The sequence below is a fragment of the Bidens hawaiensis genome, unplaced genomic scaffold (assembly GCF_021521415.1).
Source record: "Bidens hawaiensis isolate Kalapana, Puna unplaced genomic scaffold, B.hawaiensis_p1.1 tig00030218_1, whole genome shotgun sequence".
NCBI classification, from domain to species: domain Eukaryota; kingdom Viridiplantae; phylum Streptophyta; class Magnoliopsida; order Asterales; family Asteraceae; genus Bidens; species Bidens hawaiensis.
In genome coordinates this window covers 1-15,537 of record NW_027495029.1, presented here as the reverse complement: position 1 = coordinate 15,537, position 15,537 = coordinate 1, and the positions used below count along the sequence as shown (strand labels likewise).

General features: G+C 35.5%; 1 long non-coding RNA gene and 1 pseudogene across 1 annotated transcript; both read right to left on the bottom strand.

Annotated features, from left to right (window-relative positions):
* Nucleotides 1-4,158: 4,158 nt before the first annotated feature.
* On the bottom strand, nucleotides 4,159-5,401 carry LOC143580083 (protein IRREGULAR XYLEM 15 pseudogene; annotated as a pseudogene).
* Nucleotides 5,402-8,182: 2,781 nt separating this feature from the next.
* Nucleotides 8,183-8,625, bottom strand: LOC143580082 (uncharacterized). The gene is made up of 2 exons (XR_013143581.1): nucleotides 8,439-8,625; nucleotides 8,183-8,276 (listed from the first exon to the last, which is right to left on the bottom strand). It is a non-coding gene; the product is annotated as an uncharacterized LOC143580082 (long non-coding RNA).
* Nucleotides 8,626-15,537: the final 6,912 nt, after the last annotated feature.

Sequence of the window (15,537 nt, the reverse complement as noted above, 5' to 3'; positions counted from 1 at the left end):
TCCGACCTGATGGCTCCCAGGTCATATATTAATTATTTTTAGTTTCATCGATACATGTTATATATACAACAACCAGGAAACTTTTGTTTGTGAATCTACTGTCAAGTCCCGTATCGATAATCAACACACGAATATTAAACGAATAACTCTCGTTTATATTAATAAGAAAATATCACTCTAAAAACTGATTACAAACCATCAAACCCTAACTCGGTTTGACTCTTGATAAACCCTAACTCGGTTACACCAAACTCACCTTATCTAATGTCTAACCATAACTCGGTTTATATAGACTAACCCTAACTTGTTAGCCAAGACATTACCAAATATAATAAAGCCTGTTTCTTGGGTCGGGCCTTACACTTGGGCCAGACAACAATTGACCCAACAATCACCCCCGCAATTGTTGTACCCGAGTCACCCGACTCACCCCCTAATTTCCTACTCGAAATTGACGGGTCTTCAACTTCACGCTTGTCACTCTTCTCTTGATTCTCCCGAGGCTTTTCATGATCTCTTGCAATGTTCTTTCGGCTCCACTTGGCTAGAAGACACACTTGCTTCGTTTGATCATCAGACGCCTTCCCTTGGGCTTGAATCACTTCCTTGACTACGCGCTTAGTTTCTTGAACACTCTTCTTTGGACTTTGAATTTTGGAACTTGGATCTTTGATTGGAATCTGTCTCGTAACCGGCTTGTCTTCTTTCAGTCCAATTCTTTGAAGATCCCGACCTGCAAAATTCTTCATTCCAATGATAGCTCGTTTACCGGGACCTGTTATCTTGAGATTGATCTTGTACAATCGATTCTTGGTCCTTGTCACCTTCATCAAAAACTTACCTGTATCATCTTTCATGATTAACAAATCATGCTTCATGTGAATCTCGCATCCACCTTCCGTTGCTTGACCAAGACTTATGATATTGAACTGTAAGCTCAGAATGTAGTAGACATCGGTCAACAAACGTTGTTCCCCCGTTTTTCCTTCAATTAAGACCGACCCTTTTCCCCGAATATCAATACAAGATTCATCTCCGAACTTCACCGTTCCCGTGACTTGTTCATTAAATTCATAAAAATACTCTTTATTACCCGTCATGTGATTCGATGCTCCGTTGTCGAGATACCAAACATCTTTCTCCATCGGTTCGGTTTCGAAACGCTTTGGAATCACACCATCTTCATTCAGAAAAATCGTTTTCTGGTCACTTTTAATCATAAATAAACTTGGATCAAAATCATCAATTTTGTTCAAATTAGACTTTTCCTTTTTCTTCATACGTTCCGGACATGTAGACGCAAAGTGACCGAACTCATCACAACGGAAACACTGAACCTGTGGCATATCCTTTCTTCTCCATTGACGATCCTTTATTTGACCCGTATACCTTGACCACGATGTTGACCATCTCGGTTTTGACAACCATCTTGATCCTCATCCTCTCAGTCTTGACCTCCGGTTTCCCGGCCTCTTCTATGTCCCTGTGAACTCGGCCAACCCTTACCTCGGCTACCGGACTGATCATACGACTTGCCTTTGTAATTACTTTCCGACCGATTGAAAAGTAACTAACCTTGTGAATTTGAAGCGCGTTCTCTCCCTCGTAGACGTTCCTCAAACGCCTGAAGTCTTCCAACAGCATCCTCAAACCTCATACTATCGAGATCAACCGTTTACTCGATTGATGCTACCAAGTTGAAGTATTTGTCTGGAACCACGTCAAGTAACTTTTTCACCAATACATCTTGCTCGAATTCGTGACCAAGACCCGTTGCCTTTGAAACGATACCGGTTATTTTTCCCGCAAACTGATCAACAGTCTCGTCTTCCGCCATCTTAAGTTTCTTAAATTCACTTTTCAATGTCAGCAGTCGAGCCTTTTGGACTCGCTCGGCCCCAACAAATTGTGCCTTCAAAGCCGCCCATTCTCGAGCATTCTTGTATTGAGAAACCTGAAGAATAATATTACCTTCCATAACTTGGAACAAAAACGACCTTGCCGTTTTATTTTTCTTCGCATCAATAACCGCACCCTCATTCGGTTGAACAACTTCCCATAACTCTTGATCATCCAAGATCGCTTCCACCACAATCGACCATGTGATGTAATTAGTTCCGTTCAACTTTGGAACCTGCAACGATATCCCCCCACTTGCTTTGGGTTGGATTACCGGCTCTTCTTTGTCACCTGCCATTGACGGTGTCGAATCCCTTTGCTCCACTTCGTTGGAACAAATACGAACAACTCAGTCTGAACAACTTTTCAGAACCGAACTCGTTTACTCGCAACAAATAAATCAACCCTTGGTTAAAACCTAACTCGTTTAACCCAATAAAATACGAACTCTGAATTGAACCGTCTTGTTCAACTCAAATAAAAAACCCAACAATAATGGTTAAACCACCTTATTTAACCTAATTGAACTAACCAAGAAAGAAAATAACAAACCAACTTTTGATTTTTATTTCTTTGAATTGCATGTCACTGCCAAAAAGAAAACTCCTTTGACTTTTGTTTCCTTGTCCACAAAAAGAATACGGTGAACCTTATCCACAAAAATCCAAAACGGTTTCTTCTCGTATTGAAACAATTTTCGAACAAAACGGTTTCACGCCGAACAAAACACCCAGGTCAGAAAACAACTTGTTTCCGAGTTGTCACCGTACAAACAACCTACCCGTTGCCTACCGCCGATCTCCGATTATCGATTTCTTGAACTTGGCTCTGATACCAATTCAAGTCCCGTATCGATAATCAACACACGAATATTAAACGAATAACTCTCGTTTATATTAATCAAAAAATATCACTCTAAAAACTGATTACAAACCCTCAAACCCTAACTCGGTTTGACTCTTGATGAACCCTAACTCGGTTACACCAAACTCACCTTATCTAATGTCTAACCATAACTCGGTTTATATAGACTAACCCTAACTTGTTAGCCAAGACATTACCAAATATAATAAAGCTTATTTCTTGGGTCGGGCCTTACACTTGGGCCAGACAACAATTGACCCAACATATTGATCATGAAACAGTATAATTGTATGATTCTTGAAGCTTGATGTACAACCTCTTATTTCAAATATGCATTTTGATTTATTAGTAGGGGTGTTCAAAATAACCGAAAACCCCAAAAAAAACTGTAAATTGAATCGTATTCGTAACTAAAAAAACCGATCCGAGTTGTGAATTTAGTTTTTGGATCGGATACTAACCGAATCCAAATTCCCAATTTGGTTTCCGGATCTCGAAAATTTTGGATTCGGGTTATTCGGTTTGTTCGGATAAACCAAAACCGATCTAGGTAATGTGGTTTTTTATATTTTTATATATTTCTACAAGTTTTATATTTACAAGATCAAGTCTAATCCTCTGTTTATTTGTTCTTGTTTATTCTTTTGTAGAAATGAGGGCTTCGACCGAGTGAAGTGAAAGATTTGTAAGTTTCATGTTTGAACTTTGCATTTTGTGTTTTAAGACTGTTGTTGTCTTTTAAAACTTATAATGTTGCATTGTGTTTAATAATTGTTTTTTAGTAATAAGTTGTTGCACTTGATATATTATATAGATTCTGGTTTTTTGGTTGAATTCAGCTATTTATGATTTTAACCAAAATCAATCCAAATTAAATTCGGATGAATTCGGTTCTGTTAGCGAATTTTGAAATTGGACCGGTTTGGTTTTCGGATCCAAGAAAAAATTTCAAATCTAAACAACCTTAATAGCCGATGACCGATCCGATGAACACCCCTAGTTATGAAACTTTGTTTTGTCTTATAACTTTTAATAGATGTTTTGTAGGGTTCTGAATATACCATCACAACATGCTTATTTTTATCTTTGTTTTTGTTTTTGTGTGAATTGTATTCAATGTGTAAGTCATTGAAGTCATACACGCGGTCAAAGTTGTTTCATTTTTTTTATAGTTTTTTTTTGTTTTCCTCTTACGATTTACAAAAATTATAGTATCATATTTTATAAAATCCGAGTTTGCCATTGCGTGTGCCAATTTTTATCAATGTTTTTGTTTTAACGTGAATGAAGTTAAAATTTTTCACGGTTTTACATGTCGCAACACACAGGTTTTACTACCAATTCGCTACATGACATGTACTTTACTTTCAATTTCAAATGGTTATATTGAAAAATACAAAGTGGTGGCGATTAGCGGCTTATGAGAGCATTGTCCGGTGATCAAGGCAGAATTGGCTTCTGCCGCCCTCCGTCGCCACTCTGTCCACTACAAAGTGAGCTAACAAATCCTTATTAGAAGACTTGACCAAATTCTCTTTACACAAAAACTCTTCACTAGACACCCTCTCAACCTCCCTATTACAATTATGCACAAACACATGGGTCTTATCATTCCCGCCCTTTTTGCTCCTGGCAAGAACTGCCGCGGTGAATATTGCTGAGATACTCCCTGGACCTTCGGGCCAGTACCCGCGTGGACCGTCCACTAGAATCACATCCCAGTCCAATTCATATAATTGGTTAGGAAGATCATTTAACCCAATCTTGCAATCGGAGAACAAGAGATTTTGCACGGGCCGACACTCGTTATGCATGTGTTCTTTAACAGAAGTCACGAGCTCGTTGAGCTCACTGATCTTGGTGGTGTATTGGACGTCATAAACCTCAATTTCCGGGTGCTTTTCCTCCATATAGGCAGCATAGTAGCGGTTTTCATCTATGAAAACCGTGCGGCCAAGGTGGTTCAAAGCAGTCCATAGTAGGGTTTCTTGTGTGAGTCCGAATACAAGAAAGTTACAAGGGGTGGTACATTGTTTTAAGACGTCATAAATCTGTTTTATATCGGTTTGTGTCATGTGGTTGGTGGTGTTGGTGTTCGCGGCATAGTGAATAAGTGCTTTGACTACTGATTTAGGTAGCGGTTGTTGTTGGTTAGTGGTGGCTGTGATACGTGTAGTGGTGGTTATTTGAAACGATTCACGGGTGTAGACGAGGGTTAGAAGGGAGGCTAAGGTGATTACTGACACGAGGGTGATGAGCCAAAGGCGGTTCGGGTTTCTTTGTTTTTGAATGAAGGGATGAAGAAGAATAAGTTTGGTGTTGCCATTATTAATGGTGTTCTTCATTATGTGTGTGTGAATGAAAGGTTTGGACTTTGGAGTGAATTTAAAGAAGGTTAAGAAGGAAATTGAATAGTTTAAATTAGTTTAAAAGGTAATTCAAAAAGTATTGTTTTTTATTTGATCACTGAAAAAGTTTAAATAAATCTGTGGGAAAAGAGGGAAATGGAATCGGTGATGAGGTTAAGTGACACCAAACATATGATAGTGAGATAGTAGCTGCATTTGGGCACCTAATGTTTAGTTTACTTAATATGTTGACTTTCAACAAAGGAACCAATGAAAGACGGGTTAGATACTTAGATAGCCCAATGGCAAATTAGATGTTTTTATTTATAATTATTTTATTATGGTCACATCATTTTTATTTTTAAATATTATTATTCCTGGAAAAACAAGCAGGATGAGTTGGGTGGATTTGGTGTTAAGTCAAAATGGATTTGAATTATAACAAATTTGGGTAAAAACTGGCTTATCTCAAAACAATATCACTTTGTTTCGTATAAAAATTAGACTGACTGATTAAGCAAAGTTTCTATTATATTTTGAGATGAGACTAGTACATTGATTTGGCCAAATGATACATTTCAAGACCTTTTTCTCATTGTTAAGTGTGTTAAAAACCTGCTAACATCCAGGTATGGCTTAGTTAAAGTAATGACTTAAAAATTATGGGATTAAATTCGACCGCAAAACCACTTATCAACTTTCTAACAAGTTTAACAGGTCTATTTAAGCAACCCTCCTTCTAACACTTATGATCATCTTCATCTAATGCGTTTTAGTAGCGCATGGTTCAAACAAGCCATTTATTCCAAATAACTTATTAACTAAAATATTAAGAATATGTTGGTGTTATCAAGAAAAGAAACAACTAATGTAAAATACTCTATAGTCAACACATTCATTTTTAGTTTTTTAGAACATCTCTAATGGGGTGATGTGGCAAATGTTTGTGAGTGTTTTTCAAGAAAAGAATATGAAGTGGAGGTGATATGGAGGTGAGAGAAGATAGAGAGAAAAATCTTTTGTGAAGTAAGGTCATGTGTAGTGGAGGGGCTACAAAATGAGGTGATTTGTGTTATGCGGTGTCCAGTCAGTAAATGGTGAGTTTTTGTTTTATGGGTGTAATGATGTTGTAGCCCATATATATATATATATATATGTATCACATACACATATAATATAATAATAATAATAATAAACAAACACACACACATCTGACGACAAATACTAGTCGCCCCTCCCCATTGACGCCCTTTTATCGCCGCCAAGCGCGGTGTTGTCACCCCCAAAACTTCATTATCGCCTAAATTTGTCGCCCACTACACAAAGCCTAAGAAAGAAATAAAATAGAGTGAATTATTAAATGATGTGGTAAACACAAATGCAAGAATTTTAATCTTGCATTGGTTGGTGATGGACAAATGGTGTCATTTTACTCATTTCTCTTTTCCCTCTCATTTCTCTTTTCCCTCTCATCTTTTACCATCTGTGTCTTTACGGCATCAATACCAAAGGAACTTTTTGTCTCTTTTTTCTATTCTATATCTAAATCATACATGTACCATGAAATTTCCGATCTTTATCCTTCAAACCTTTTTCTAAATAAATAATTAAATAAAAACAATAAAAGTTTTATAAAAACTAAATCCCAATAATACAAAAATTAGAAGACTAGACAACAATGATATCAAAATGTTACGTATTTTACACATAAACTAGCAATTAATTATGTCACAAACCATGGGGAACTTTATTATAAACATATTGTAAATTAAAGAAAATTATTGTTTGAGTCCTTGGGATTTAGGGCGGAGTCACGTTGAATCCCTGAAAAAATGAACTTCTTGAATCCCTGTCGTTTAAAAATTGAACACGTTGAGTCCCTCCATCTAGCTGACGTTAACCAAGACGTTAAACTGAGGGCTATTTTTATCAATATCCTTTTGCTATTACATTTACCCTATCTAAAAATCACTTTACCCCAACATCAAGTTAACAGTAATCGTTCTCCATTAGTCGTCGTTCCCCATCTTCTTCATTAATCAAAATCACTTTCATTGTGAAATTGAAACCGTGGTCATCTTCATCATCGCTAGTCTTCTTCTTCATTCTCCATCTTCTTCAATGGGTCGTGGAGTGTGGAGGATACGTCTTCCTGACGAGGAGTTTTCTCTCGACACTAACAATAAATTCAAATTAGGGGTTTCTTTTGTGTTAATAGTTTAAGTTATAAACAGATTTTCTGTTATTAGTTCAATTTATAAAAAAAGATTGATTTTTTCTCTTTTAATTACAGATGATAACAACCTGTTTACATTTAATATTTTTCATGGAGGCGAGTTTTCTCAATTTCCTGGTAGAGCTTACGGGGGAGGCCGATCGGTTTTCATCGATAATGTGGAGGTTAGAAAAATTGGTAAAGGTGATTTAGTCGATATGGCAAGGAATCTAGGATATCTCCTAGCGAGGTACTTTACTTTCATTGTAGAGAACCGAATGTATACATCCACTGTGTGATAAATTTAATTTTAAGAAAATATTTGACATTGTAAGAGGTGGAATTAACGTGGTTGATATATATATATATATATATATATATATATATAGGATTAGGTTCATTTCAGAAGTATTTTTAGTGCGAGAACTGCGAGAAATCATTACAACCAATCATATATTTTCTTTTTATTTGTCCATTAGTTTTATCAACAAGGGTATGAATGTAATCTATCCAAAAGTTAGTTTTAGTAACTATTAATTGTAAGAGGTTTCAAAACATATTATTATTATTATTTTATAATAAATATCTAAATGCTTTCACCATTACCCATCGATCTATTTACAATTTTAAACATCAGCATATTAAGATTAAGTTGAATATTTGTATTGAACAAACTATTCTTATTGAATGAAAAATGGTTATTATTATTGTCATCACTTCAATTTATTATTACATAGAAACTTAAGCTATATACAAATCACAATAATATTAACAATATACATGTATTATTGTTGTACGTAGACTTGGAATTTCACATTGCTCAATTTTGACATTCTTTTAGCTTTCTTTTCTTGAACTTCAACATCAGCAACATTATTTACCATACATAGTAAGCATATCTATCATACACATTTAATCGTTAAAAACTATTTCCTACACAGTAAAAAAAACTTATCTTACACACCCTACACAATAATAATAAAAATATACTACACACCCTACACCGTAAAATAACGTATCCTACACACCCTACACAGTAACGAAAAACTTATCCTACACACCCTACACCGTAAAATAACGTATCCTACACACCCTACACAGTAACGAAAAACTTATCCTACACACCCTACACAATAAAAAAAAACTTATACTACACACCCTACACAGTAAAATAACGTATCATACACACCCTACACAGTAAATAAATCTTATCCTACATACCCTACACAATAAAAAGAAGTAACTTATATGATTCAGTTAAAGAAAAAAAAACTTATCCTACACAAATACACAATTGAGATGTTTGGTGAACGTCGTGTTGTTACATATCATAATTTTTGGGTCGATAATTCTCGATAACTAATTCAAATATTGATTATGTTGTAAATTATATTAAATTTGATTGGAAAAAAAAATTGAAAACGACTTACCATCATTCTTTGAATATTTACAAATTGATCCAATACTAAAAATCAAAATTTCTTTAGGCATAATTTGAGGATTTCATAAAGCTCATACGTTTTTTTCTTTTATGTGACATACATTACACTTTTGCCCTTTCACATTAATAACCACCATATTAATGCTGTTTGTAATTATAAAAATGTCTTTTGTATTTTGGACCATTGATTACACTTAATCAATGGCTAAGATTCACTTCTCGCACTTCTCGCTATAATTTCACTTCTCGCATGAACCATCCCATATATATATATATATATAGATATATATATATATGTCGAACATGGACATTCACGTTTGATAAACAATGTATCGTTTTCTTCCCAAAAAATCACTTTGCAAATGAAAAGAGACACGAGGTAGATGAAGTTGATATTGATATAGAATACACATCAAATAGGTTGAATGAGGAAGAGGGTAATGAAACCGATTCACATGAATGTGTTCATATGAAACAAAGGATGATCCAGATTATACTATTGAAGAAATTGATTGTGAGTATTTAGTATATGTAGAAGTGGACATGAAAATATTCAACAATAATGTTGATGCCGATGTCGTTGAAGTTTATAATGCCACAGATACTGCACTAGATGATTTTGAAGATGACGAACATGAGAATTTCCTTGAGTTTGACCTTGTGTATAGTGATGAAGATAATTCCACTGTGTTGAATAGGGCTGTCAATTTATACACGAGGCGCGAATACACGACACGTACCTACACGATTCTAACAGGTAAGGACTTAACAGGTTTCGTGTACTAAACAGGTAGACACGAAAATACATGTTTACATGTTAAGTACATGGTTAGATTTTTATAATTATATATATATATATATATATATATATATATAATTATAAGTTATCCTAAACCTTAAATTCCTAAAACATTCTCACTCTATGTTTCTCTGTCGTCACCTCTCACCACTCACGAACATTTCCTCTCCATCTTTTGCTTCACTAAACAGGTTGTCAAATATGTGTTTCTAAATAGCTCTTATCGTGTATACCAGGTAGTAACAGGTTCGTGTTCGTGTTTGGGATACAGGCACACATTAACTTTTCGTGTTGTGTATAGGTATACAAATTTTGTGTTCGTGTCTTATTGTGTTCTTGTCTTATCGTGTACGTGTATACACGATATGCCAGCCCTAGTGTTGAATACGATGAAACAGAGGATAAGAAGGAAAACAATTAGTGTTGAGGCTTGGAGTGATGTATGCCCATTCTATGTTGGTTAGTTAGTTGAAGATAAGGATACCATGAATGAAATGGTCAAAACATATGTGGTGACCTAAAGAATAGAGCTTTATGACAATATAAGATATAGAGTAGTGTGTTTGGGTAAGAATCCTACTTTGATTAGTGGCGAGGGTTCAAACTTTCCAGTTGTAACATACTACTTTCGATGATGATAATAATAAAATAAATTTCGTTTATATAATAATGTTTCGTTATTCAGTTTAGATAAATGCAATATTTGACTGTGGGCTTGGACATTAAAAGATGGAATAAGGGATGGTGATGGGTTTTAGGTCCATGGGCTTAAGGGTATATAAACCCCTTAAACCACCCTAAAACCCTCATTCTTATCTCTAAGCCTCCATACACTCTAAAAAACACACACAAACACCCTCCTATATCTCGAACCAAGATCCGAAGGGAAAGAATAAAGCCGGTTGGCGTTAGAGAATCGTGACGAGCAAAACCTATATCAAGACTAGATCACGTTTGTAAACAGATTCATTTAAAGGTAAGTTTTATAACGAAACACTTGTTCGGCTCGTTTAGTACTCCTAGATCTATACAAATGATAAAGACTAAACAAACGAAATGATTCTCAGTTAAATCCGTTAACATTTGATAGGTTGATTGTTAGCTTAAAGAACCCGTAATATATATCAATCAAACTCACCATTTAAAACGCTTTGTTAGGTGTTTGGATGATTGGGGTTTATAGACGATGTGATTACCAGTAGATTGATGCCAATTTGGTGTCGTTTCATCGTAATTTGAGGGTTAATTGTAGATCTGATGCCTGTTGACCATCACTATTCTTATTAATTTTGACTTTGAAGATTTGGGTCAAAGATTGGATAATACTGATTTTCATTCGTTATGATAAACGAATGGTTTATCATTCGTTAAGCAGCCATAGCGAATATGATACATTCGTATTTTCCGGTAACGAATGAGCCTCCCATTCATCCTATAGAAATCACGAATGACCTTATTCATTCGTTATCCATTCATTCGCCATGAGGAGACAACGAATCAGCCATTCGTTATAGATACATTCGTGTGCTCCTGTAACGAATGAGCCTTTCATTCGTCTCAAAGAAACCAGGAATGGCCTAATTCATTCGTTACTCAGATTAAACCATTCGTTATAATGAATGGAACCATTTTTCATAGTGAATTGGATAGCGATGATGCTTAACTAGAGACCATTCGTCATAACGAATGAGATAGCGAATAAAATAATCATTTAAGAATCTAATGAAATTTGTGTTAAGGACTGTTAATGGACCCTGCTAGGGGTTGCCGCCCCTAGACCCGGCTGCCAGGGGTGCCGCCCCCGGACCCCCGTTCGTTGAGGGATATATTAAACTAGAAATACGATATGGGTGGTGATAGTTAATTGATACGTGTAATTGTTATATAGTTAGCCGCACCCAGTTAAAGAGAGGAGTTTCCATTAACTCGGAAAGGAACCGAGCTCATATGAGTTTCTAGCCCAATTTCCTTGTTATGTTTGCAGGGTTGCGTGCATACTTGATGTGATTAGTTAATACACTTACCTTAAGTGGTAAGTGTACATTATGTGAATGTTTATGAATGATGTATGTATGATATATGAATGATGTAGAAAAGATTAAGAGTATGTATGAAAGTATATAAATATAAAAGAAAAGGAAGGTATGTATGAATTGATGGTAAGAGGGTGGCAGACCCTAATAATATCTGTGAAGGAGGGTGGCAGGCCCTAATAATATCTGTGAGGTTATAGGGTGAAAGACTCTTTAAAACGTATAAGTATGTACGTAAAGCAAGATAAAATATGAAAGTATGAAAGAAAGAAAAGATGAAGAAAGAAAGAAAGTATATACTTATGTATGCACGAAAGAAAGATAAGCAAGTTAAGTAAGTAATATGTATCTACGGATACGTACGAGTAAGTATGTGAATGTGTTTTCACTAGAACTCACTCAGTGTAGCTGACTTTTAGTATGCACGCAGGTTAATAGACTGAAGCAGTTAGTTTGAGGGGGACACATGGCAGAATCTGAGGAAGCTGGCATCTGCAGAAAGATGTGTCATGATGTTAAATAAGATGTTTTATGTTATGTTTTTAAAGACAAGTTTGAATGTTTGTAACGAATTATTGAAGTTTTATTTATTCCGCGAAAGTTTTACTTAACTCTGATATTTAGAACTGTGTTTATGAGTAAGTCCAACGTCCAATTTAGGGTTCCAGGTTCGGGGCCTTACACCAGTTAGGGAAAACCTTAAGGCCTAAAGTGAAAAAAAAACTAAACCACTTATCCTTGGGCAATGCAGATCTCAAAATGATCCATTACAGATCAGTGGTGTGTTAAGACAATCTCCTATCAACATCAGTGTCTCCGAACTAGGTTTGTTGGGCTATACACTATGGGCGCCATAGCGAAAAAGGTAGAGTCGGAAATTTTAACCAATCCTACAATCCCTGTGTTAATCTCTTCAAGAAAAAATCCAGAAGAAGCATCAGATCCATGTTTCAAAATTGAATTTTGAAAGTGAGAAGAGCAAAGAAGATTGCTAATGATAAAAAAGATGGTGACTTTATACAACAATATGGGGTGCTAAGAGCCTACCTTGAACAACTGCTAAAAGCCAACCCTGGTAACCATGTCAAAATAGATGTTGAACCATGTCATGACCCTAACAGTCCTACTAGGCAATTCAGGAGGGTTTATATTTGTTAGGGTGCTACAAGATCTTGTAATTGGCCCGCTTCCATGTTAACTTTAACAACTTCTTGATGGTTGTAACAATGTTGCTTAGTACAAAATACATGTAAATAAAGTGAACACAAACAACTACAACTAGAAATTCAACAATTACATGTTTACATAGTAAAAATACATACAACACAAGAACTCAAAAGGTACAAACATAAACAAGGAAGAACATCCAACTAATTCCTAAACAATCTCCAATTTGTTACTTCCTTAGCTTTGGTTCTTGCATACTCGTCTTTCTTGTTCATACTCTTGACCAATGCAAGGATCCTTTCACATCCGGGACAAGTAGGAGTATCTGCCCACTTTAACCATCTACAAAAACCCTTCTGTAATGAACAACAATAATCATCCATCCCAACCCTAACAAACTCGTTTCTTTCACAACTAACCTTTATACCAACTGATTAAATTCAAAATTAAGCTTAAAAAAACCAATTTCCTTCACAATAACCTTAATAACAACGAATATTATTGAAAATTAAGCTACAAACAAACTGATTGTGAAGCTAAATATAAACTATATATACCAACTAATTGTGAAGGAAACTAGTTTCCTTACACCAAATACCTCAAGATCGACCTTTACTTCCCATTAATAATTTTTTAATCAAACATCCTACCCTAACAATTAAAATAAAACAACTGATTTCATTTAAATATAACCTAATAAACAAATAATTTCCTATTTTTCTTCTTAATTACTGGAGTTATTTGAGTATTGAAATACTTACACAACACAAGAATTGTCGACCAAGGTTAGCATGTGTTCGGGATATACGATAGCAGCTACCCGCACCACAAGAGCAAAACAAATCTGATGCACCAATAGCACGTGACCTCGATCTCCCTGACGAAGAAGAAGAGAACTGTGAGATTATGGCTCCAATTAAATACAATAGTAACTGATGGATCTAATTCAATTAGGGCTTTGATCGAATTAGGTTTTTGATGGCATCGTGAAGAAGAAGAACATTCAGATTAGTGAACTTAGGGCTTGAATGATCGTGGTTATTAACCTGTTATAATGAATTAGGGGCATGGTAGTAATTTCATACCATTTTGTATGGAAAATCTGACGACAAAGTAACGGGGGACTCAACGTGTTCAATTTTAATCGACGGGGATTCAAGAAGTTCTTTTTTTTCAGGGTTCAACGTGACTCTGCCCTAAAACCCCAGGGACTCAAACATTAATTTTCTCTGCAATTTATTACACTATAATCACCAACATAAACTTATCATAAAGTTCAAGCAAATAATAAATTATTATATAACCACATATTTAACATATGATATATATTTATGTTACAATTAGAAAGAGTTTATCAAATGAGGTGGTTGTTGAGAGTATTATGGACGTTTTCTAGATAATTAAAAATTTATAAATCCTATCAAAAACATATACTCTGATAAGAATGCAAAAATGTGAATATATGAGTCGCACCACCATCAACATGACGACAGAGGGGGGGGGGGGGGAGGCCACACTACCAGTAAGGTGATGTGGTGTTTCCATAGGCACCGAGGTACCAACTCACCTTGCCGATAGCCATACTAAAGCCACACCCTGCCTGCATCTTTATAATTGTATTCAGATGATCATTTCTTTTCAAGTAGGAAGTTTTTTTTTTATTATCCCCTTCAAAGAGAACACATGGAGAAGTTTTTGTTATCTCTACCATCTTCGAGGGGCAGTTAGTAAAATAGTGTTCTATACTAGTTTAGAGAGAAGATAACAATCAATCGAGAACCATACATTATGATTAATTATCAACATCTACACAAAAGACTATGCATCCACTTGTATCGATTTAACTTGTCTCTTTTTACTTTTACATCACAACTTGATTAAGACTATGCATCCACTTGTATCGATTTAACTTGTCTCTTTTTACTTTTACATCACAACTTGATTGAGCTGTCAAAAACATTTGGCAGCTACTCAAAATGTTACATAACTTATTCGTCCTTCCCCTTTAGGTTAATTAAGTTACTAATTCAGGGAAGCAACTTATCAGGAATTTGATTAACTTTATTTAGGAGGATTATGTGTATAAGTGTATGACCACAAAATCATTATCGCCATTTTGTGATGGAAAACTAACACAACATACACCAACCATGAGATTTTATAAAATTTACGAGGTCTACTAGTTTTGGTTACAAAGTATATATCTAGATTTAAAAATGATACATGTTTAATTTACGGTTAAAGAACTTCATTTGTTTTTGTCATTTCAGATTCTCAGTCATTGTGAAAAAGCCTTTTGCAACACACGAGGTAGGTATGCTGTATAGACAATTATTATGAGTTTGATGATTTAGAAAATTCTCAAAATAACCTATTTATAGAATGTAGTTCCAAGTTTGTCCCCTCAAATTCAAGTTTCTAACTTTGTCCCTTTGGTATCTCTTCGTCGGCGGCATGTTAGCGAACACCGACGATGCGTTAGCTGATAACGCATCGCTGCTACCCTATGTTAGCAACATAAACGTATCTCGTCGTCGACGACATGTTAGCGAACACCGACGATGTGTTAACATAACATAGGGATGATGCGTTTATGTTGCTAACATAGGGTAGCAGCGATGCGTTATCAACTAACGCATCGCTGCTACCCTACATTAGCAACATAACGCATCGCCGCTACCCTACGTTAGCAACATAACGCATCGTCAACACAAATTCCGGCCACGTGTCGTTATCCTATTTGTTTCAGTAATGCATCGTCGGTGTTCGAT